This window comes from Sciurus vulgaris (genome assembly GCF_902686455.1).
Source record: "Sciurus vulgaris genome assembly, chromosome: 1".
Lineage (NCBI taxonomy): Eukaryota > Metazoa > Chordata > Mammalia > Rodentia > Sciuridae > Sciurus > Sciurus vulgaris.
In genome coordinates this window covers 96459340-96483210 of record NC_136461.1, presented here as the reverse complement: position 1 = coordinate 96483210, position 23871 = coordinate 96459340, and the positions used below count along the sequence as shown (strand labels likewise).

Below are 23871 nucleotides of genomic sequence, written 5' to 3'. Positions count from 1 at the left end.
TGTGCTACCAAAAATAAAAATCTAAAGATTATCCAAATTTCTACAGAAAAAATTTAGGATTTCAAAACAAAATTCTCATTTTACCTTGATACACTTGATAATTTTCTTGGGAATAAAAAGGTTTCATCTGCCTGGATACACACAGAGGTCACATTCTCGTAATAGAGAAAATACAACATGTATTGATTTCTTACCTCATGCCATGCTCTTGGCTAATTTGCTTTCAGCATCTAAATTAATTCCCACAAAAAGGAGGGACATATGGCTTATAGAGGTGAGGTATCTTGCTCAGGTGCTTATAGCAGGTTAAGTGATTTATCTGGGATTCAAACACAGATCTAGCTAATTCCAAAGCAATGTTTGAATTCCAAATCCATGCTGTCGCAACTATCCAGAAAGTTTATATATCAGACATATTTACATATTTCCACACAGAACCTACCACCAAGACAAGCAAGATTTTTTTTAAATTTGCACTTCATTTTCCTTTGTATTATGAACAAGTTGCTCACCTACCTTAACCTATGAAAAGGATGTAAATATTCTTGATTGTGATGTCTACTAATGTCATATCTTCCCCAGAGAGCATCTTTCTAAAGTCAAGTTCTCACTCGGAGTCTCTGATCAAAAAAGGGAAATTGCCAAAATTCTTCCACTTCCATCTCACCTAAATTTAATGTTCTGGTTAAGTGGCACATTAATGTTTTCTCCTGGGGCAAACTTCTTTTTCATCTTCTTGAAGATATTGTCTGGATGCATGGACTAAGAGTAACCCTAGCAAGAGAAATGAGTAATTACTAACATTATTAAATGTATACATATTCTAATTGGTAAATGTGCTTTATTTCATTTAAGATTCACTATAACCTCATAAAGGAAGTGACTATTATACAACAGAAAAGAAATAGAGCCTTAGTTTTGGAGCAAATGAAAACCAAGTCTGATGAGTTGAGACCCACTCTAAGGTGTGTCTCAAACAGGATTCTATTTGACATCAACCTTTTAAGCACTACTGAATCTGCCTCAGTTGTAAAATGTGAACTAAGATGACAGTTAAATTTTTCATTATTCCTGCATAATTACAATGAATACATTGCAATTCTACAGCTTCAGTTATATATCATGCAATACCTCAGAAGAAAGCAGACAGTAACCCAGGAGGGAACACTTAAAAATGCAACATTTCAGTAAGAAAACTGAATCAAACCCCACTTAGTAAAATCTTCAGGACCAACAAATTCTGACCACAAATAGCTTCCTCTCAAGGAGAATATGACAAGGAATCCTTCTGAGAGTTCTCTGTGTGCTGCGGTTGTAGATAGGGGTGAAATAACCTGAATAGCCATGAAAACTGAGACTCATTACATGAGAGATCCTGTTATAAGTCACTAGCCTTAGAATGTCCAGTGCACTCAAGTATCCAGAGAAGCATCACTTTTTTTTTTTTTAAATGTGTTTCTAGATCTCTGTGGAGGAGTAATTTTGGTACTCCTTTTTATGGAAATAATCTCCCAGAATGAGGGCCTTGATTTAGGTTTTTATATCCTAGACCCAGACTCATCAGATTCCTCAGGCAAGGCCAGGTTCCTGAATCAGTATGGGGCTCCTTAGCAATGAACACACATAAGTTTTTCCTTGAATGAGGTCAATAAATTTTCAGTGATTAACTCATGTCTCTTGCATAGTACTTTTTTTTTTAACTTTTTTTTTTTTTTTTTTTGGTTGCAGGTGGACACAGTACCTTTATTTTGTTTTATGTGGTGCTGAGTATCGAAACCAGGGCTTCATGCATGCTAGGTGTGCACTCCACCACTGGCCACAACTTATGACCTAGGGCATCTTTCAAAAAAACTGGCATCTGATATTAAGGTAAATTATCTAGGCTACAGGAATGTGAAGAAGTTAATTGGTTCATTAGGGGATCAAATCCATGACTTTTTCCCTAATAAAAAATTCTCTTAAAACAGAATTGCAAACTAGCATCTTCAAAAATTCCCAGTAAGGAATAATACCTTTGTTCATCAAGTGATCATCATTGTGTCATCAGTTCTTTCCCCATTCCCTCGTAAAATGTCTCCATCTCCCATGGATTCTCACCCACCTCAATCTGACACAAGTCCCAATTGATTCTTCCAGATATTATCCTCACCTAACCCACCGCCAACCTTATCTAACAAGCAATGACAAATGTATTTCTGACCTTTAAAACATCCTTCCTTTTGGTTCTATGTTCCCAGAAATATCTTTTCCTTCCCCCAGTCCACTCAGAGAATTCAAGAGTAATGTTTACTAATTTAATTCCACTATAAACCTATATAATTATATACAAATTAGCAAAATACACTTGAGGTCAAGGATGAAATTAAAAACACCATAATGTGACCCACTATATATAATGAAAAAAAGGTTTTTTTATATATATATATATAAATATATATATATCTTATATATATGAAGGTTTTAATATATATATATGTATATATATATATGCTGCATTTTGTTTAGAAACATGTCTTTATGTGTTTTCCATGTCATAAATATTCTGTTCTTGAGACCGTAAGGGAAATCTAGTGTCCTCCTTTGGAGTCTCGCAGGCCCAGTCTTGGTCCATGGATGAAATTCTTTCATTTATGACGGTCCTCTTGTCAGGAATCATGACTGTCTTCCATTTCTTTCCTCCCCATTAACAACTTGTAATATCACATGGGATACATGTGGTGATGCTACTTTCTTCCAGGATCTCTTTACTTGATCTGTTATATAACACACCAATATGCATACACATGTACAGTTTTCAGTCTAATGGAAATGAAAACCTCCTCATGGACTACCTGGCTCATAAGCGCTTTTCTTGCAGGATCTGTCCTTCACAGCATACAAAAGATAAACATTCCCATTAGAGAGGGCAGAAACCAAGACTCATATGAACTCGTTTGCCCAAAGTCACAAACAGAATCATCTGCTATTTGTCAAAATACATAGTCCGTGATCTACTATAGACCATACCCCTATTAACTGTCCAATAAGCAGAGATAAGACCTGCAAGCCTGCTTTTTAATACCCTCCCCAACCAATTCCAGTGTATGCTATGTAAGACAAACACTGGTTCAAGAGTCCCTTCTCTTAAAATAAATTCAAGGCCTATTTCACAACCAGTATTTCTTCCCCTGTACTTTAGTACTAAATGTTGATCTGTTTTTCTAGACTCGGTCCCCAAACAGACTGTGAACTGATGTGTCTTTCTGCTCAACACATCTGCTCCTATTCAAAAAATCACTACTAGTTTCCCATTCCCCAGGCTCAGGTCCTTGATGGAGTCTGTTCCCTCTCCCTTGCTGAGTTCCATTGGCTTTCATCTCTAAAACATCTTTCACACCTCCATCTTCTTTGTTCCATGGGTATTGTTTCAACCATCTGACATTATCTGACACATATTATGTGTGGTAGTGCACAGCTGTGGAGCACTCTAGGGGTACAACTGGGACTACTCGCAGCGAAGTTTTAATAAGTGCTCGCAATGTTTTAATTACATTCCAGGCACTGTGATAAGGACTTTGTGTTAGTTACCACACTTAATTCTCACACCAACCCTGGAATTTAGGTTCTGTTATTGTCCCCATTGTACAAAAGAGGGCTTTGAAAGTTAGCTACCTAAAGTCACCCACCCAAAGTCACTCAAGTGCTAAATGCCAAAATAGGGATAGAGAACCGGGTTTACACTATACATCTCTCTTAACCCTCATTTTTAATCAATGAGTTACCCTGCCGGAATTTTCACCCTGGAGTGATTAGGAGGCAGGTACAGAGAAACTGAGAGTTAAAATGAAGTACAAGAAGTGGTATATGGGTAGTAAAGGGTGCTATAGGTGTCCCTAGGAGGGACATAATATAAAATTGCTGGGTGAGAGGAAGATAGAGAAGGCCTCTTGTAAGAAGTGGTAGCATCAACTGAGAGGAGAAATGAGCAGGAATCAGCCCAGTAGTTAGGAGAAAGTGATTTAAGACAAATTCAATAATATGCACGAAAGTTTGAAACTCAATAAAAAGCTCAGCAAGTTGAAGGAACTGAAATGAATTAAGCACAGTTAGACTTTGATGTGTGAGGCAGGGATGCAGGGTAGGAGGGAAAGGAAAGGTTAGAGATGAGATGGGATCATGTAGCAGAACCTGGAACTAAGAGAGGTGCTCCTAGGAGCTTCCAAGAATACAAGTGCCCTCAAGTCAACTTTCCAAAGAATGGCACTGAAAATTGTACTCACTCGATCAAAAATATCCCATTGTTCTCTCTTACTGAATAGAGCTCATGTCCCTTAGAATGCACTGATTCGGGTACATACCAGTTGCCAGTCACAGGTACCATGCTGAGTGGTGACACAGATGGACTCATGCATCTCCTATCCTCATGCACCCTATGTTCTAAACAAATGAACTGCACACACTCTATGTTCCTACTGCTCTTTCTTTGCTTTGAACATTCCCTCAACTTAAGAAGCCCTTCCCCAACCTTCTGGTAGGTGGACCTCAGAGCCTGGTGCAGATGACAGCTCCACCTATAGCCAACTTGAATCTTTCCAGTGATAGTCCACCTTCCCTGCAATCTTCCAACGCTTAAAAGCTGCCTTTGTTAGGACATGTATCAATTTTGTCTTATAGGCATTATTTTACTTTGTTTTAAAATAAATGTTCTCTCTTGCCTACATGAGTGTAGTCCTTCTCTGGACTAAGACCGAGGGTAATTGTGTGTATCATCACATCTCTGAATAGCTATTATCATAAAAATTAATATATTGAGCTCTTCCCATTAGGTTGAACTGTATGAAATTGACTTTTTATAGGTCAAAATGGTGAATATTGGGAATTTCATGTTGCTTAACCTAAATATAATACAACTGAGCTAAGCAATTTACACAGGATATCTCGATTAATCCTCACAATTGCCATATGATGTAGGTTTGTAATCAGCTCTATTTTACAGGCAAGGTATTCAAGACTTAAAGAATTTAAAGGAGGAAACTGAGGCCACAAAAGATTAAAAATGTTGCCTAAGGTCACACAGCTGCAAAGTGCTGAAGCTGGGACATGGCAAGCAGTCTGACTACAGGCAGTTCTCTCAGCCGTCAGGCCTGCATATTCACAAGAGCTGCTGTATATAAAGGATATATTTAAAATGGCAAAAAACACAAACATATGTGAGTAAATCAAGGTTAAGAATGCATGCAAAAATGTGAATGAATTTGGTACCTTAATTCTCCCTTGCTCTGGCTGGCATAAAATCACAGGCTGGCTCTTTTTTAAATGTTGTACTTTCAAAGGCAAAATTACTTGTTGACTAGCTTCTTCAAAGAATAATGATTAGAAAAGCACAAAGGCATGGAGCAATACTGATGCGTGCATGATGGTTCAGAATCTTGAATACAAATGTTATTTCTGACTCTGCCAAAGGAATGTGTTAGCTAGACCTAATTAGGTCCAAAGCATCACTGAGGAACTAGTCATAACTCATTGAATAACTGGCCTGGGATAAACCAATCAGGGAGGGGAATGGGAAGAGAGGTTAAATAGGTACCTAGAGAAGAATCTGCTTGGAGAAAAGCAATTCCCAAGTAGTGGTCTTTTTTTGTTCCAAGTAGTGTTTTGGAAGCGGCCTTCCACGTATGCTCCATCTCTTGGTCGATTCCCATAAGTGATATGGAATACAAAACGGAAATAGCATGACTGGAACTTTAGTGCCAATGGTTAGTCAAGTCTTAATAATATGTCCTTTAACATGATTTCTTGTGACAGTCTCTTTAGACAGGCTGTTTTGCTTTTCATAGCTTCCAGATGTTAAAGCCATGATGCAAAAATTGAAACAAGTGTAATGGGCTTGATTGTGCAAAATCAGATCAATTCAAATTAGTTTATGAGCCCACTAAACATTAACAGTCAATGAGTTTACAAGAGATTAAACTGAAAACAGCACTAACTATGGTATTTCATGACAGAATGAGGAATTTAACAGCTAAAATGGAAATATTTCATTTTATCTAGCAGCAATTTTCAAATCCTAAAATATGTTCGGCTGTGAATCTTGGCACTTACCACTGTGTCTTGTAAGAGTGGAATTCGAAGGTAATAAGCAGTATGGCCCTGCACTGTTCCCAATGGGCACTATCCGATAACATGCCTGGCTTCTGAATGTCACCTCTATTATTCACATAATTTGATTCAACTGAGCCAATACATGCAAAGGGCTGGATGTGGTGGGCACACAGAAGTACTCAATATGCAATGCTCTTTCCCCTTTATCCTGTACCACAGAAGTAGAGAATCTCTTTCCCATTTGCTGGAGGAACAGCCGAATACAGCAAGTACATTTGGGGCTAAATGGACTCATGCACACAGCTGGAGTTTTCTTCTGTGCACTGTGGAGAAGACAGACTGTTCTAGCTGTGTCCACAAGTCCCAATGAATAATTCACTATTTGAAGCTCAATAATGTTCACATCCTTTTAAGAAAGTAAGTTTTGATTATAAACTTCTATGTTCAGTGATACTGAATTAACAAGGAGAAAAATGTCTCAACATTTGTTCATATAATAAAATTAATTGACCACAGATTTTTGAGCCAAAGGACCTGAATTTGAATCCTACTTTTAACCCTTACTAGCTATGTGACCTTGGATCAATCCTTTGATCTTACTGAGAGTCATTTCAAATGAGATTACTTTTCTTGAATTCTTATTATGAGAATTCAAACATGTAAAACACTAGTATATTCTCTGGAAAATAAGCATTCATTAATAATATGCCATTATTACAGGGCATATACAAGCATACTCATTATTATTAAGATTTCATTTGATAAATAACAGCAAAATCACAGATTTAAAGGTTTTTTTTTTTTTTTTTTTTTTTTTTTTTCACAAAAAGTGTGGGTTATGTTACTGCAACAGAAGCAAATGATGTGACCTGCTCTATGGATTTCATCAACTCCCCTAAGCCTTCTGGTTCTCATAACACTTTCCTTCAGGAAAACAATAATATCTTGTTCTGAGTTCTCCTTAGAGATTTATGAGTATTAAATACATTTTAATATATCTATAAAGAGATTTAAGCTCTTTTTGGAAATAAGGCTGTAGGAGTCATTGATCAGAGTTTGACATGGGACTCATTTCACTGCTGGGCTGCATTTTCCCAAATACATTTCTCCCCATAACTGATGGGAAATTCAGTATCATTTTCTGAATATTGCCCAAATGAGTTGTGGAAGTCCAGCAGAAGTGCTTGATTGTACTTTCATTAGACTTCTTTTGCTTTAGGCCATACAGGTGCAATGAAAGAAGAAAGAAAATTAATTAAATTTATGGGCATTTTATGCCCTCCAGGTGTCATAAAATGTACTGGCTCCGACATTTTTCAAGTAATTAAGCAGACATCTCTGTGTTTCCTAATGAGTTGCTGCTTCCCTTTTTAATCTGGTGAGAGCTCTATCACCTGCTTTCTGTCAGCTGACGGGCTTATTCCCAGGAAGAGCTCAACCTCTCCTCACACTGCACTGTGCTAATGGGACTCTATGGATACAAATATGAGCTCATCTTCTCTGAAAAGATCTTTCCAAGGGTCAAGTAATAATTGCACTGGGTGTGGTGGCTTAGGGAGATTAAAATAAACCTGTTTGCCTTTTATATGTATAATTGGAGATGCTGCTTTATATTATTTGGGAAGTGTTATGACGAACATTTGCATAAATTGTGTGCCTGTGGGGGGGAGTAATTCAGTTTGTTTGGGGCTTAGCTCACAGAAGAGACAAAATTTGAAGTGCATTTTAAAGGATATCACGGATTATTCCAGGCAAGATGGGAGTGGGGAAGAGCCCAGCAGAGGTGAGATTGCATATAACTGGTTTAATGATGCTTCTGCAATCCAACCAGAATTCTTCCAACACAGAAGACCCCTAAGGGGCTCTATGTTTAGTTGAAAAAGCAAACCCTCCTATGTGGAATAATTAGGATCCTAAATTTTAGGGAAAATGTATTGCTGATGCATTGCATAAAAGTTGAATACAGGTGAATGTTCAGAGAAGAAATCATGGTCACAGTGTAGAGTACGGTTTCAAAGAAAGGCATCTAAAAGGAATGGATACACCAATGGATAAAGAAAGACAACACAGAGGGCTTTCACATTTGAGCCTTAATGAACTCAGAATCCACAGGAAACTATCACAGAAGATCCTTGAAATTTGATTCAAACTAGATATCAATTAAAACAACCCCCCAAATTTGAATGTAATGTTCCAAAAGAGCGAATGAATTAAACTTCTTCAAATGTAAACATTTCTTGACTTCCATTCATCCCCCAATTCTCGAAACAATATTTTGTATTTGTTTCTTATTTATCAACATCTACTGATTCCTCAATCCCTTGTAATAGAAACTGAAGTTTCTGAGGATAAAGACAATTTAATAGCAATTTTTTTAGCCTCATTCTATCATCCTATATCTTTTCCTATGAATGTGACATCCTTGAAATCCTCTCCCATCCTGCCATTTTGAAACACCTTCATTGACTTGTTTGTTTGTTTTGGTACCGAGGCTTGAACTCAGGGGTACTTAATCACTGGCATATCCCCACCTCTTTTCTGTATTTTATTTAGAGACAGGGTCTCGCTGATTTTCTTAGGGACTCACTAAGTTGTTGAGGCTGGCTTTGAACTAGCAATCCTCCTGCCTCAGCCTCCAGAGCTACTGGGAGTACAGGTGTGCAGCACTGCTTCTGTCCCTACCTTGACTTTAAGGACACAATTATCATATTTATATGACTCTCTTCATGCTCCACCAAATGTTGGCATATTCTAATGTTGTGATTTTAGACTTTTTCTCTTTCTCTCTATATTTCACAGTATTTATGTTATATATTTCTTGACTTCATTTCTATTTCAATGTAGATGTTTCACATGTACAACTCCAAAGCTGACCTTTCCACTGTACTATGTGTCTTCATTTTCAATGGCCCAACTAGACAACCTGGTCATGAAGACGCCAATCCCTACTTTATCATTTTACTGTTTTAATTTGTGTCACCTTCCTTAAAATTCCTTAGACTTACATTTTTGAAGTCAATTATTTCTCCTCCTTTTCTCTTGGGGGCATATTTATCCTACCCCATTGAATCTAATTTTTATAGTCTCATTATCCTTCTGTACCCTATTTCAGTCTCAAAACATTTATTTGGATAATTGTAGCAATCTTTATAATACCGTTCCTCCTTCTTTCCTTCTTTCATTTTTCCTCTATTATTTTCAGAGTGATCGTCTCAAATTACAGGTATGATTACATTACTCCCATGCTCAAAATACTCCCTTACATGAGAGCTGCTTTTGTTAGGCTCCTCATAGATGCCGTTTTTTAAAGCTTATCTTGTATTACCTTATACTATATTCCTCTGCATTGTCATAACCTGAGAGAAAAGCACTGCTCCCATAGTACAACGGGGAGTGCTGCACAGCATAGAGCCCAACAAAGAGTAAAGCTGGAATTCAAAGTGTCCAGTTAATGGTGCCTGACTGTATTTCTGCTGCTAACAGTTACCTTCCTACCTACACAATAAAGGTCACACTTCCTTGTTTCATGGTCAAGGTCCTCAGTAGGAATTGTAAGTGTTCATCTTCACCCTTTAGAACTACCATCATCCAAATTTAAATGAGTTTTGCGGCATTTCTGGTAAGAATGACAAGCTGTGGAAAGTTTTAAAGGTGTCAGCGTCCCAAAGTATCTGCAGTCGTTAACCAAGGGGCATGTAACTCTTGCATTCTGATCTGTATCTGATTAAAAATTATTGTGAACTGGCCACACACTTTGGGCTAATTTTTTTATTAGTGTACTACCTCTCTCTCTCTCTCTCTTTTGTTCTGAGAAGAAGATTTTAAAAGGATGGTAAATAATTTATTGTAATACTTTATTTAAAGTCATACATACACTATACAGAGTTTGCTATTACACAGTCTTCACAGCTAGTACATTTCTATAAATAAATATATCTATTGTTTCTTTGTATGTATAGGTATTTTATATATGTAAGAGAAAGTAGTCTTCAAAATGCCTCAGAAAACCAAATACTGCTATAAATAGTTATACAACCTTGCAAGTGATTTTAAGTTTTTATAAGCGTATAAATGTTCTTGTATCATGTGTGATGGATAAAGTATCTTGCTTTATTTGAATACCACAAATCTCTGCTGCTTTGCAAAGTGTAGTAATGTTTTTCATAAATTTGGATGCTGTGGTTTATACTTTTCTTTACAAAATCTTTGGAACTGGAATAAGGAGATTACAGATTTCGCAATGCATAGCATCAATACTAGGAATTAGTATTTATCAATAAGCCCTTCTATGCAAAGAAACCTACTACCAGTGGGCAAATGACAGCATAATTACAAGGGTACTCGCTTTGCTGATATAGTCACCCTGAGGAAGTAACTTTATAATTCATTTCTCTCGTCTTACTCCTACCTATTTATTATACAGTCCTATTTGCTTCTCTAAATGTATACCTACAACAAATATTCATACAATGCTTCTGCATAACTATAGAACATCAGATATAAATTACAGAAAGACAGTGAGTGAGAAGCATGCAATCCTCCATGGTGTTCATTAATGGGTGTTTGTGACATGATACTGTCAGTTTCAGTTTACTAATTTTTCCTTGGATGGTTCCTATTTCCTCAGCAGAAGGCTTAGCCATCACTGGGATAGCTCATCACTGGTGGCAGGAGTGAAATGACTTGCTTGTCAGACATGCTACGAAGCATAAGGTTGTGACTGAGACACAAACGAGGTCCTCAGGTTTAATCATTTGGTGAGCAGAAGAAAATCGCCATACTGCATTAGGTGATCCGCTTACACCTCCAGTCACTTCTACACCACTGAGTATCCATCGTTTTCCCATGACATCTGGATAATTAAGGAATTAACATTTAGGGATGGCTCCTGGATGAATTTAGATATGGAAGCTAGAATATAAATAGCTCCCACAGCCTTATACACCTGCTTAAGGGAATCTGCAACAAACACTTTCACAAATGACAAAGTGACTGCAGGTCTCCTACAGTCTCTTCCTACTCTCTTTGATGTGTTTCCCTTTTTTAAGGAGGAAAGGCTGACATTTATTCTTCATTGTTAATTCTATTGCTAATTCCATGGGGTGAGGGTGAGCAGAGCCACATATCCAGATGAAAAGAGAACAAAGGCAAAGACAACAAATGAAGTCTCTTTTCCTATTTGGGATCTTTGAAATGTACTGCTGGGATTGTCCGCAATTGTGAGCATTATTGATTCTACACCTGTGGATTCCATGCAAAAGTCAAATTTCTAAAATAACCACAATTTTATGGTTGATCGTAAACCTCTCTTTGTTTTCAACAATTTTTGACCTGTTTTTATGCTGCCAATGTGTGTACTGTCATTTTTAATAAGCTTGAGAGTTGGTGGATTAACACTGAATGTCAAGTACCACAATTAGAATTGCTGATTGTATGCAGAAATGCTATTTTAATATATTAAAAACTGCCTTACTTTTACCATAAAATTCCGCACTCAACTCTTTTGTATTTGATCATTTTTTTCACGCACATTTTAGCTCTCAATAGCCCTTGTGTGAACACAAGCTTTCTAAAAGGAGAAGGTTAACATAAATAAAAATGACAGTCATGAGTGGAACCTAATTTCCTTTTACTTTTAGAAGAGGATATATTAGGATGTTTAGTTTTTTTTTTTTTTTTCCTATGATACATCATCAACACCATGTGATCCAAAATGTATGAAAGAACAAATTCAAATGCTGGACCACAACATGCTAGATGACGGAGGATTGCATGCTTCTCATTCACTGACTTTCTGTAATTTATATCTAATTTTTCCATCGATTATGCAGAGGCATTGCATGAATATTTGTTGTAGCCATACATTTAGTGAAGTGAATAGGGCTGTATTATAACTGGTGGAATTCAAAAGAGAGAAATGTCGAGAGGCTGAAGATGGAGGATTGCAAGTTCAAAGCCAGCCTCAGCAAATTCGTATGGCTCTAAGCAACTTAGGGAGACCATCTCTAAAAAATATATTAATAAGGGCAGGGATGTGGTTCAGTGGTTATGCGCCCCTGAATTCAATCACTGGTTGCAAAGAAAGAGGTAGAGAGAGAAAGGGAAATAACCTGGTTTGGAGTTAGTATCCCTTGTATTCTCCAATCATAAAACATAATCCTTATAAAAAAGAGGTGTTACATACTCACTCTACTTCATGTTATACTGCATAGCTATGAAAAATTTTACCTGAATTTAATCTGTATTTTCCTACAGCACCAAGCAGTATAAACTCAAATTTTGGGAGAAATCAGTATTTTCCAAATATCCTACAAAATTCAATAAATGTAAAATAACTTTTAATATACGTGAGCAGCAATCAATGAGATACAAATTAATCAATGAGCTGTATCTTGGCTAATGTAATTAAAATTAGGCTTAGTGCAGAATCCTAGACTCCTTGTGGAAGTACATCATTCCCTGTTCTCCATTCTAAGTCAGAGGACTGAACAACTTATTGATAGCTATCAATGTGATATACTTCATTCTATTAGGTATTTTTTTCTCCCCTTTTAAATTCACCTCCTTTTTATATAGGCTACTTATTCATTAAAGAAAATGTAATATATGCAAAATTCAAGCACCCTTAGTTGAGACAGTACATTGGTTCTTTAATATTTTGAAGGTGAGTCTATCTTTTTATAAACCCTTTTCATATGCATGTTTAAAAAAATCAAATTATAATTTACATACTATTTTCCACTTAAGACTATGTAAACATTTTGCATAATTACAAACTCTGAAGTATAATTTAATGGCTATATAATTGTTCATGAAGTAAATCAATTAAGTTAATTTTCTTAGGCATGTAAATATTGAAGATTTCCAGATAAAATGGGTATTTCTTACCTCCTTTAGTCCACATACCATCATCCGCCCATATATAAGAAAGGCTCCTACAGATATCTGAAAAACATCTCTACTTTAAGATATTATTGGGAGGGAGTATGTTTAAGCCTACTGCTAAATATCATAGAAGTTTGGTTCTACTCATCAAGAGGGACACATTTCACCTTATCTTGGTCCTCCTCAAACATTCAGAACTCAATTTCATGAAGTGACCACTAACATAGTTACTCTCTTTTTCCTTCTTTACTATGTAGAAATCAATGTGCATCGGTCCACCACATGAAAAACATTGTTTTAGTCACTATGAGGGAACATTGATGAATGTAAGAACAGAACTTACCCTGCAGAAGCTAATACCAAAAAGAGGAGATAAGTACACTAGTAAACAAATAGAAATGATAGTAAATAAAATAAATTTCAAAACAGTAAAGATAACATTCAGTTGAGGTTATTAAGCCCAAAGAGAGAGCATACGAGCTGAACTTTACAAAAGGCATAAAAATTGAATCACTGGAATTCAATAAGACAGTTATAATAATGTAAGCAAAATCAGAGGCAACAATTAGGGCATATGACCCAACTGAAAGACAGTTTAGAGGATAGGAGTCAGTGACTGAGTTAATGATGTGGTTTAATCTTCACTGGGTAGTTCTCAGACTCCACCTGTCAATGCCCTAGGAAAACCACTATAGGTCCTTCAGTACTGGTAGGATTCATGCAGCAAATTGAGAAAGCTACTAGGTCAGTAGTATGTAAATTTGACCGAGCAGAGAAAGAGTAACAGATATCCAGGTAGGATCTATTGAAATGGTTCTAAACCTGACAAGGCTAACTCATTGGATATGGCAATGCAACAATCAGTCTAGCTTGCTCATTCCATTCCAAGAAATACAAAATAATGTTACTGCATATATTTGGAAAATTGAAATAAAATAAAGTGATGGACTAACAGAGAAATCTGTAGCAACTTAACCCATGGATATTGGTGCTCTTATCTCAGGGACTGGACAGAATGGAACTTATGGTTGAAGCATAGCAGGGTTGAAGGAGTCTCTGTTGAGAGCTACCCTAGGCAATCTCTGTAATGTGGTATCCTAGGAAAGAGGAGGAGGTAGGTCCTATAAAGGGCAGAGCTTTTGTATATGAGGAAGGTCACAGAGATAGCCAAATTAGACTGTGGTATAACCTCTTCATTGTTGTGTGAACTGGGTGGCAGAAATCAGAGGAAAAGTTACCTCTGCAGGGAAAGATCACATACTATTTTGAGAGAGGAATACAAAGATGGCAAAGAACCCTGCTAGGTCTGAATGTTGAAACTCATATGTTGAAATCTCACTTCCAAAGTGTTGGTATTTGGAGGTGAAGCCTTTGGAAAAGGAGTAGATCATGTGGGTAGAGACTTCACTAATGGGATTAGTGCCCTTAAAAAAGAAGCCCCAGAAAGTGTCTTTCTCTTTCCACTTTTTGATGTTATAGTAAAAACAAAACAAAACAAAATGGTGAATCTTTTTGTAGGTGGAACTTTCTCAGACATCGAAACTGCTGGCACTTTGCTCTTGGATTTCTCAACTTCCAGGACTGTGAGAAATAAATTTGTTATTTATAAGCTGCTCAGTTTATGGTATTTTGATATAGCATCCCAAATAGACTAATACAAGTCCCATTTAAAAACCATCTTATTCTAGGAGTTTGGTCTAAATGAGATTGAAGGACAGGCTATCCCATGACTGTGGAATCTGGGAAAGTGCAAAACAATGGTGGATTGCCAGCAGCCAATGTGCTTGTGTATTTGGGTAGGCCTTCTGCTCTGGCAAAGGTGCTCAGGAAGAGGACCAGAGAACCTGGAGTGCCTACACGACGGGGCTGACCACAGGCTGTTTATGTTATAGCGCATGTTATAGCTACAGTGAGCTCAGAAACATTGCAGAAATGTTTTCACTTTCATCAGCAAATAGAAATGGGGGAAGATCATTTCCAAAATCTGGGAGAACTTGATGGAAGGCAAATGTTGATACATTAACTTATTATCTACCTTACTAGCAAACATATACACAATGACTTACAGGCTTGAGCATATTAATTGGGATCCACTGACATGAATTCTCAGGATAAGGGTTCTCAGAAGAGAGCTAGAGTACAGACAAGGGGTGGCAACAAGTATAAATTTGAAACAGTTTGGTTATTGTTTCCTTGGCAACTTAAATGATTGTTTTCTATTGAATTAACAAACTAAGGATATTTATGGGATTTTACCACACTTAAAAATAAATTCTTTTGCAAGAAATTAGTGAAACTCCCTTTATTGTTTTAATGAAGAGCTGCATAACTAAGCATCTTCTTTGTGGAAAATCACAGTAGTTTTCAAACTCCTGGAAAACATGTGTTAGGCTCAACTAACATTTAATTCACATCTTCTCTTCCAGGCACTAATTAATCTACATGATTTCTACCAGTATTTCCACGTATGGTCTAAGGACTGTACTGATCTGCCGATCTGGAAACTGTTACCTATCTGTGTATAGCTTGGTGCACCTTCTAAGTTGTCACATTTCTGTCGGTTTCATCTGTTGACCTTCCCATTTGTTTTCATCCATACATCTGTTGAAAGCTTGTACCTTTGTTGTTGCATGTGTGTTCTTATTTGCAATTTCAAATAAGATGTAAGAATGCCGGAAACCTGAAAGTCTCCTGGTGCAGGGCTAGAGGGTTAGGTGAGAGTAAGGGTGGAAAGTGGGCCTTGAAGCAGGGAGAGAAAGTGAAGGCTTTATATGGAACAACTGCCCTGAACTTCTATTACTCATTGTGATTGGCACCTGCCACTCATCCCTAATCAAAATTGAAACATATATAAAATAATAAAATAAAATAAAGTAAGAAGACTCTTTGAAATAAATAATATATCTAAGAACTGCTTAATTTCCTATTAAGAGGGGAGAGAAAGGAGGGGAGGGGGCATGGGGTAGGAAGAATAGGAGAGTGAAACAGACATTATTGCCTCATGTACATATGGCGGCATGACCAATGTGATCCTGCAATATGTACAATCAGAAAAATAAGAAATTATACTCCATTTATGTATGATTTATCAAAATGTATAAATGTATTCTACTGTTATGTACAACTAATTAGAACAAATAAAAAATTAATTTAAAAAGAGTGTTAGCATCCAAGAAGCAGTCTCTACTTATTTTGGCATTCTGTAGCTTGTAGCTGCATTTTGATCTTTGGTTCTCTAACAAGTCAACCCAAAGGGAGGCTTTCCAGTTGGGAATAACTGTCCATGAAAGAGAGCTCCAAATCAGATCTCTAATTCACAGAAGACAATTACAGGATAATATACAGTAGCAATGGAAACCTTATACAGGAATGGGTAGCCAAAAATCACTAAACATTGTAAGAAGAATTATAGCATGATTGAAAAACAAACCAAGACAGAGAAAAGAATACTGATTTGAGTGAAACAAATAATTCAGGAAGCAGAGAATGGTTTAAAAAAATACTGTAACACACATACAGCCAAAGAAACATACACATATATGAGGGAAGAGGTAAGTAACTCAGAGGCTCTACCCAGAATAGCCAGTGTAAATCTGATAGAGTTTTAAAAAGAGACAGCGGTGAGCAAAAAAATAGTATCACAAATGAAAGAGAAATTTTTCTACAAATAATGAAGCAAATTACTCTTCAAGTTGAGAGGCCCTATAGGATAACTAGAAAAAGGTGGAGTACACATCTTTAGGAAATCTAAGAAAATAGAGGCCCAAAAGATGATCCAAACAGGTTTAGAGTAACATAAACACCCACACACCCACCCACACACACACACATACACACACACACACCGAAACAGGAATTCAGAAAGCATTACACTTCCAAAAGCCAATAGAATAATGCTTAAAAATACTAAGGGAATATTGTTTTCAACTTGGAGTTCCATTTCTACCCATATTATCAATACAGAAGGGAGCTGAAATAAAGACTTTTCATTCTTATACATTCCCCAAATTTCTCTTCTGAGGAAGTTGAAGATATATTCAAGAAAAATGAATGAGAAAGCAGAAGTCAGGAAATAATTTAAAAGTCAGCCCAGGGGAATAGAAAGGAGAAGTCCTAGTGTGACATCTGTGCTGCTGGCTTAGCTCTCTAACCAGTCCAGTCACATTAAAGGTAAGCAGGGTCCTTAATCTGCATCTACAGGAAGCCCCCCCCCCCCTTGGCTTTTATAAATGAATCCTGTCCTGATTGGCCAGTGATGATGTCATGGTAATTAAATAATTTGATTCCAAAGGGAATGTAAGAAGGAAATTTACAGGAAAAAAGTGAATATGCAATAGTTTCTATAATCAAGAAAATGAAAAACATCAGATGACAATAAAATATATTCCATAGTCAATAAGAAAACATGAAGAGATAAAGCTGTACAAAAAAATACCAATTTTATATGAAGTAAATATGAACCAAATAAATAATATAGCATGATTTTAAGCAATTGGAGGTTACATGGAAATAATACTTGACCTTGGAGATAGAAATCTTGTTCTCTTAGTGACTGAACAGTCATGACATTGGTGTTATAGAGAAGGAAATGTAATCTTAATACTCAATTTATCCATGATCAAATCAACAGAGTCATAGTAACCTCAGTCTTCTTTAATTCTAACTTTCAAAATCAACCTATGGATTAAATGTGAATGCCTTTGTTATACTTACAGCACAAAATGTAAAAATCGAAAGTCTGGACAATATAAAAATAATAGTAATTGAGAAACTGGATCAATGGAATGTGAGAAGGGAAAGTAGAATGTTTATAAGCATAAAAATTCTAATATGGGGAAAGCAAAAAGTTCATTGTAGTTTATGGAACAGGAAATCCAGAAACACAACTTTTTCTAAAGTTACAAAAAATAAACAGAAGACTTAATATAGTAACCATCAAACAATGGGAAACAGAGAATGATTAGTCACCAAAATGCTGTATTATTATTAACTACTCCATATTTCACTGTAGGAAGTTGGTAGATATTTTCTAAAACTTCTAATGAAGAAAGCAAGGTAAGTGCACATAAGTTATGCAAGTAACTTATAAGTTATGGAGAAACATAAAAGAAATGTTTTCCTCAAACTTAAAGAAAAGCGACATGTAAGCCAGTATCTGGTACAGGGTATAAAATGTATTTGCACAAGAGCTAAAATAACACAAATGCCTAATACAGTAGTTCATCTATTTTTGTTGCCTCTAAGAGAAAATTGGGAAAATAGTTCTCTAAGAAACGTTTTTGGAAGAGGGTAGTATTCATAGGCTCAAGGTATTCTGAAGGAAGTTAATAGATTCATAGGGGAGAGTGAGGAAGTGGAAAGGTCTTTTCAATGACATAAAGCCCTTCCTTCAGGAAATATCCAGAGATGAGAATTGAACATACGGTCAAGTGCAGGGTTGGTAAGCAGAATGGGTATTGAGCAGAGACATCGCTCCATGGAGTTTTTAATAGCACTCCCTTCTAGAAGTTATACCATATATTATCTTGAATCATTTCTTTCTGGCATGAAAAATGCTATATGAAATAACTGCTGCGTTTTATTTATTTATTAGACTTAAGGTTGCTTCTAAGAGAGACTGGTTTATTTATAAGAATGCAAATTTAAAAAGCCTTTTGGAATTTAGAAAAGACTTGTCATTTAAAATCCCTATAAATTAGATATGCTCAATTCCATACAACAAACTTTTACATGCTTTTTCCCACAAGATATGCGGCCTCAACAATTTGTTAAATGTGATTCCTTTGAAGAAGCCATTTGAATTTAACCTCTAAGATCCAAAAACTGTGACCTTAGTCAAATGTCTGTTCATTAGAAACTGCATGTAAGGGGGGGGGGGGGGGGACTTTGATTTTTCTCTGAAACTTATTTGAGTTCAAAATTTCCTGCAGCATTTTAATTTTATTCAGTTGAGTATTTTATTTCCCTCTGCAATGTCAGACTTAGATAACAACTGAAGCTTTCCTAGGACTCTGAGTAACTTCGAATGGATTTAAGATTCCCATGTTCTATCTATTGCTTCATTATTTAAAGTACATTTCCTGTCCTCACAGTATGTTTAAGTGGTGCTCTGTGAAGGTAATAGAGCACCTCAAATCCACTGCCTCAAAGGTTCCAAGCTATTGTGGCCACCATGAAAATGTAGGTTCTCAGAGCCCCAACTGGAAAGGTGGATTATAATTTACCAGGGGCCCCAGCTGTTGGACTGTGAAACTGGACTCTGCCTTTGTCCACGGAATTCACACCCTCAAGAGCTGCTCCCAGGTAACAGCTGAGTGCAGCAGGCAACTACAGCAACCAGGTCTGGAGAGCTGTGAAGTTCCTCTGCTGGGAGACTTTTGGCTCCAAGACTCCCCTGTGGGTTTCTTAAAACTTTCTTAGAACTATACCATACCCTGAAATTTTCTATACCTGATTTTCGCTCCTTCTTTTTCTCCTTCACCTGCATTAGACCTGCATAGTGATCTGACAACTTGCCCAGCCTTTCCCAACTTCTTTTTTTCTCGAGGTCGTTTGCCCCAATAAATCTCTTGCATATCTAATCCTGTCACATCTGTTTCTTAGAAGAACTTAAACAATGCAACATTTAAGATCACATCTTAAGAACGACTGATTTTCCTATCTCTTTAATAGGAAAAACAAAAGAAATTTCAACAATCTAGTAAGGTTAAGAGAACAAGTACTAGGTTTTGAGTATCACTATTAGTAATTTCATTGAATATTAGTTCATTCATCCAACAATTACTGATTACTTGCTTACTTTGAACTAGGTAGAATACTAACTGCTGGGCATGTAGAGATTGACTATGAAGTAGTCTTTGACCCCTACAATTTCCTCCACTGGTAAGAAGGAACATTCTTTGAATAAACGCTAACAGAAGTAAACATGCAGTGTTGGGGGAACTCATTTGAAGATACAATCAGTTCTTCTATAAAGGAAAGGTCAAGGGTGGAAGTTTAGTCAACAGAGTCTTGAAGTTTGAGCAGACATTCACCATTTGGAGGAGTCAGGAGAAAAGTTTCCCATCAGAGGGTACAGCATAAGCACAGGCAGGAAGGTAGGCAAATATGTGAGAGAGACGAGAAGTGATGAATAGTAGGCACAATCAGACAGTGATTTTTGGAAGAAGGTGGAACTGAAACAGGGAGAAACTTTTGACATGATGAATGGTAGAGTTTGGATCTGGAACGTCCCACAAAGGCTAATGTTAACAGCCTGGTTCCCCGCCTGGTGATACTGAGAGGTGGTGGATGTTTTCAAGAAGTAGGTAGGGCTTAATGCAAAGTCTTTAGGCACTCAGTGTGTGTCATGCAAGGGGATTATGAGACTCTGTTCCTCTTTTCTCTCTGTTTGGCATGCTGGGCATGAGGTGAGTGGCTTTGCTTTGATGCCCACTCCCACCATGATGCACTGCCTCTCCAGAGGCTAAAAATAATGGAGCCAATTAATCATGGACTGAAACCTTGAAAACTATGAGTGAAAATAAGCTTATTCTCTTTATAAGTTAATTTATCTCAGGTGTTTTATTATAGTGATGGAAAGCTGGCTAATACAATAAGTGAGTGACAGCTATGTTGAAGACTAGTAAATAAATGTCAGGATCTACAATAAACCTCCCTCATCTACAGTTTTGCTCTCTGCAGTTGTGGTTACCAGCAATCAACTGTAGTTTGAAAATATTAAATAGAAAAATACAAAAATAAACAATTCACAATTTTAAATACTTTTTACTAAAGTATACTATTGTAATTATTCTACTTTAGTTATTATTGTTAATCTCTCACTGAATCTAATTTATAAATTAATAATGATGATGCATAGGTATGTATGCATATATAAAAATATATACACAGTGTTCAGTATTATCTGTGGTTTTACACATCCACTGGGGGTCCTGCAGCATATCCCTCATGGGTAAGCATGGACTACTATTCTGTTTTTTTCCTCACACATGAAACCATGTAACCAACAGTACTTATAGAGTCTCCATATTATGGAATCAGACTTAGAGCAGAAGTTTTTAGGAGCACAAAATAAAAGGTCTGAACATTATTTGTGATGTGCACAGAGACTTGGTGGGGGGATATCAAATATATACACTCAAGAATATGCAGAACAAGACAAACTTAGTTAAAATCTATTTATGTCTTTGTCCAGAAAATATTTCAGGTGGCTCACATGCTATCACCTTCTGTACTCCAAATGCTGTTAATAAGTGCTTGGTGATTCATAGAAATATAAGAAAGAAACCCTTCTGTCTGTTACTAGAAAAAAATTATTTTGGGGGGAATGGTGAAATTGTTAATCTTATGTGTCAACTGGACTGGAACATGGGGTATCCAGACAGTGGGTCCAATATATTGTAGGTGTGTCTGTGAGGCTGTTTAGGATGACATGAACATTTGGAGTAAATGTAAAATGGTAGGTTAAGTAAACAGATTTTCCTTCCTAATGTGGGTGGGCCCCCTTCATGGTTAATTATCAATTCAATGCCTGAATGTAACAAAAAGACTGACCCTCCTGAGTTAGGGTGCTCCTTATGCTGGGACATCCTTTTTCTTCCTGCCTTTGGACTGAAATGAGAACTTATCTTCCTGGATCTTGAGTCTACTGACCTTCAGGTTGGAAATATACCATCAGTTCTTCTGGCTCTTCAGTTTGCCAAAGGTAGATTTTAGGACTCATTGGCCTTGATAACTGTATGAGCCATTTCTTTATAGTGAATCTTTTTATAATACACACACACAGACACACACACATACACACACACGCACTTATTAGTTCTGCTTCTTTAGAGAATCTACAATTACAAAAGGGAAGCATAAAAATGTGTAAAAAACTATGAGAATGAGGATTATGTGTTCCCAGAGGGGTATCTATTCCCGAATACAGTAGGAAATGGCGGAAGAGTTAGGAGGCTTCCCAGAGGACGTGTCTAAACGGAGGACTGAGTGCAGCGACTTTTATAGATTCACAGGAAAATAAGAAGAAAAAGCATTGCATTAGTTCTCCAATTCTCAGCATTTAGTCCTGTTACTTGATCAAATGCTAAACATAAATGGGCAAAATAATTTTAACAGGAGCCAATGCCCACATAGATCAAGTGTGAATTCCTTAGCTGACATGTCTAAAACCCTCCATGACCAGCTGACAGTGGAAGACAACTTGTTTCCAGTGCTTTCCCACTCATTGCCTAGAGAAAAGCCCATATGGTGGAATATCTGATTCTTTCCAGAGTTCCCAGGTGTATCATTCCTTTCATCTAGACAAACTGTCCCCACTCTCTGCTTCTCTTCTAAACCTTTCTCTCAGCCACTAGGCAACCTGGACAAATTATTTAACAGCTTGTGCTTCAGTTTCCTCATCTGTAAAACAAAGGGATGATAACATTGTTTAATTCATATAATTCATAGGATTGTGAGGCATAAAAGAATTAATTATGGGGTTGGGGATATGGCTCAGTGGTAGAGCTTGCACAGCATGGGCAGTGCCCTGGGTTTGATCCCCAGCACAAAAAAAAAAAAAAAAAAAAAAAAAAAAAAAAAAGGAGAATTATTATTTATGAACAAATGGATAGTACTATATGATTTCAATTGTTATTTTTGCTCTTTATTAGCAATTCAAACTCTAGTTTATCAATTCTACTAAGCCTTTCCAAATATCTCACCTATTAAGGGATTTCATTTTCCTAAAATCTGATGGCCCTTTAAAATTTTTCTGTGGACATAATTTGCTGCCTATTATTTGTTTTCATGAAATGATCCTGGAGACAGCCTGCCAGGTTTAGAATCCCAGTGCAGACTCCTTGTGGACTTGAGAACATTACTTTCCAAGTTCTAATTCTTTCATCTGTAGATTGTGAATTACAAAAATATCCACCTTCATGACTTCTTATAAGAACTCAGTGACAAGATAAAGTACTTAATAGGGTATGGCGGCACTTAGCAAGCTCATACCACATGTTTAATTATTATCTTTTAAGTGTCCTGGGCACAGAACTTGGCCTTAATTCTCAGATTCTTAGCACTTAGTTTACTTATTGGACATTAATGATAAATCGTTGTAGGAATGGAGAATATAAGGATAAAGCATTGTCAGGAAAAATTATAGTCATTAAGAAGGAAAACTATAGTGTTTAGTGAATTGACACTACACGTATTTGGTTTGCTGAATACATACTCAGTGAGCACTAACTGGACACTATGGCTCACATGACTGTGAATGACATGCAAATTAACAGGTATGATGACAAACATAAAAACAAAACCATTATAAGGAAGTATCTAACTCATATTGTCAACTGAGAATAATGATGAAAAACTTCATACATTTCTCAAAAACTCATCCAGCACCTATGAGGCATAAGCCATTGCAGGATACCCAGGGATATCTGGAAAGAAGCAGATGGCAGAGGGCAGGCAGTGCTGTTGTGTCACTTACCTGCTCCTTGTATTTAAAAATCCAAATCAAACTAACCCCTCCTCCCCACACACAAAAAGCAACAAAAAAGCTGTTCCTTTATAATTTGCACTTCCTAAGGCATTTCTCATGCACCTCCCTTAACAAGTTTCAGAGATTGAGTTTTGAATAACTTCAGATAGATTACAATAATGTGTCTGAATTCACAAAGCAATAAATTCTTCCACCAGTACTGAAATGCCCTGCAGACTGAGTCCAAGTTCCCACTTTCAGCCCTGTACACTTTCTGCTAGATCTCTCAGCTGCTTGTCCCCCACTTCTCTCATTGCTCTGCCACACCTTGTTATTCCTCTTGGGACATCCCTGCGTTGACATCCACCAGCTTCTGAGTTGCCCACACCTTCCAGCCAAGTCCGGTACGGTCCAAACAAAGAAACAAAAACAAA

General features: G+C 36.8%; 1 protein-coding gene across 7 annotated transcripts in view; it reads right to left on the bottom strand.

The window, feature by feature from the left end:
- NTNG1 (netrin G1) overlaps positions 1–23871 on the bottom strand; it is a 408943-nt gene that overhangs the window by 262980 nt on the left and 122092 nt on the right. The gene's annotated exons all lie outside the window — the stretch shown is intronic.